The sequence below is a fragment of the Pseudorca crassidens genome, chromosome 2, assembly GCF_039906515.1.
Source record: "Pseudorca crassidens isolate mPseCra1 chromosome 2, mPseCra1.hap1, whole genome shotgun sequence".
Lineage (NCBI taxonomy): Eukaryota > Metazoa > Chordata > Mammalia > Artiodactyla > Delphinidae > Pseudorca > Pseudorca crassidens.
This window is the reverse complement of record NC_090297.1, coordinates 91,385,952-91,388,848: the sequence shown is the minus strand read 5'-3', so window position 1 is coordinate 91,388,848 and position 2,897 is coordinate 91,385,952.

The following is a 2,897-nucleotide window of genomic DNA, read 5'->3' as shown; positions in this document are numbered from 1 at the left end:
TTCTCTATAATACAAACTCACATTCAACTAAAATGTGAGGCAAATCAAACATCTAAAATGTCAATGCTCAGTCTTCATCTTGCTTGAGTTACTGACAGCATGCGAGTTTACTCGCGCCTCTGAATAACTTTCTTTGACTTTCATAATACCACACACTTCTCTTTGTTCTTCTACTTGAATAACAACTTCTAGGTTCCTTTGCTGGTTCTTCCTCATTTTCCAGACTTCAAAACATTGTAATTACTTTGGGCTTAGTCCTTGGACCTCTTTTTTATTTATTCCTTGAGTAAACTCATCGAGTCTCATTGATTTAAATTCTATCTGTGCTAGTCAGGATCTTCCAGGGAAAAAGAACCAAAAGGAGATTATCTCTATCTTTATTTATCTATATCATCTATATTATCTCCTACTTATTCTGTTGCCCATATATATATGAGATATATATGATATATATATATATGAGAGAGAAATTGAGAGAGAGAGAGAGAGATTGATTTGTTATAAGGAATTAGCTCATGTGATTATGGAGACTGAGAAGTTCTAAGATCTGCTATCTACAATCTGGAGACCCCGGAAAACCAATGGTCTATGTTCCAGTCTGAGTCCTAAGGTCAGAGAACCAAGAGCACTAATAATCTATATCCTATTTCTAGGACAGGAGAAAACAAAGGTCTCAGGTAGTGCAATCAGGCAAAAAGAAAGCAAAATCTCTCTTCCTACATTTTTTTGTTCTATTCAGGCCCTCATGGATTAGATAATGCTCACCCACATTGGAGAGGGCAATCTGCTTTACTCGGTCTACCAATACAAATGCTAATCTCTTCCTGAAACATCCTTACAGATGCACCCATGAATAATATGTAGCCAAATATCTGGGTACCCTGTGATCCAGTCGGATTCACACATAAAATTAACCATCACACTATGTATATATTGATGTCTCCACAATTTATAGCCCAAGTCTGGGACATCCAGTAAACTGTTGAATGGTATATCTAGTTTCTTCCTCTATATACCATCACTTAGATGTCCTGAGGGTATCTAAAACCTAGCATGTTCAAAACTGTCTCTCCAAAATTGAACTCTCACACTAAAGTATTTCTTCATTAGTTTTCCCCAATTTCATTGATAGAAGTTTCATTCTTCTATCTCTTCAAGTAATATCTTACAGTTATCTAGTATTTCTTTCTTTCACATTCCAAATTATTTTGCCTTTGATTTAAAATATTTTCATACTCTGGCAATTTCTTTTTCTTTTTTTCTTGGCCATGTAATGCAGCTTGTGGGATCTTAGTTCCTTGACCACGACTGAACCTGGGGCCACAGCAGTGAAAGTGCTGAGTCCTAATCACTGGACCACCAGGGAACTCCCACAGACTCTGGCAATTTGTTTCTACCTCTACTTCTATTACTATGGCCTAAACTACAATAATTTCTTGATGATATTTGTGAACATCTAAAAATGAATCTCTTTGTTTCCACCATTTTCCCCTTCTGGTCTCAACATGACAGTCCTAAAGCAACTTCTTCTTCTTCCTCTTCTTTTTTTTTAAACATAATTTGGATCATATCACTCTTCTGCTCAAAATCCTCTGATGGCATCCCATCTCACTCAAAAACTTAAAGTCCTATGTTGGCCCACAAAGCTCTAAATAATTCTTTAACTTCACCCTCTCAAACATTCTCTTTTCCTGATACTTTATGCCTTGTTCTGTTGGCTGCAACCATTCTGGCCTCTTTGAGCATACAAAAATTTGCTGGGCATATTCTCACAACAGGGACTTGGAATGGTTGTCCCTGCAGCCTAGCGATTTCCCTTTCATTTCCAACTTGGATAGCCTCTAACTTATTCCTTTTCTTGCCCTGGGCTTTTCCTCTAATATTTTCTTCTTAGTGAGGTCTCCTGACAATGTCACATGAAACTACAACCTATGGTACACTCCTCTTCTACCTAGCCCACTTTTAGCCATTATATTATCACAATCAAAAATACATACATATATATATATATATATATATATATATATATAATTTCTGTATTTCTATATTGCCTATTTTTCTCACTAGGAAGTATCCTCTTAAAGGGTTAGGCTTCTGTCACATAGTAAATTCTCAATAAATTTCTGCTGATTAACTGAATTAACTGGAATCACCATCTTAGTCCCCATATAGTCCATCTCCTCTTTCGTCATTTCTTACATTGGTAAATGGAGATTTCACATGGTAATCATCAAAGTCAGAAACTTGGTCCCACTACTTGGTCTCACACATTCTATTGATCACAAAGCTTTTTCAATTTTATCTTCTGAATACCTCATTCTTTCTAAGATCATAGATATTAGCTTACAAACTAAAAACTCATTATCTGTAATATTAGCAATCTTTCTGCTTCTAGTCTCACATACCTAAGATACATCCACAAATCATCTGCTAGAGCTGTCTTTCTATTGGTATTGTCACTTTTTGATTAAACTTAGTATCCCATTTGTCTTTCTAAACTCTTCAGAATGATATTCTAGATATTTTATTTTATGATCTCTATCTCACTGTCTCAAACTGCTGATATTGTTCCAGACACACTCAATGATTTGTATACAGTTTCCAAAGCATAAATTACACCCTTGACTCTAGTACATGCTGCTCCTGTGTATCAAATGACAATCCTCCCTCTTCACTTGACAAAATTATGTGTTTTCCATTAATCAGCCACTTACCCTCTTGGAGGGGAAAACAAACAAACAAACAAACCTCAATAAACATTCCTTGAATGTTACTTTAATTTCCCAGGACATTTCTTGTGAACTTGCCATGTATTCAATAGCACTTGGTGCATAAGTTTATATTAACACATAGTATACTATCTGGCACATATCTGTTTTCCTCTCTGCTCTCTGCTA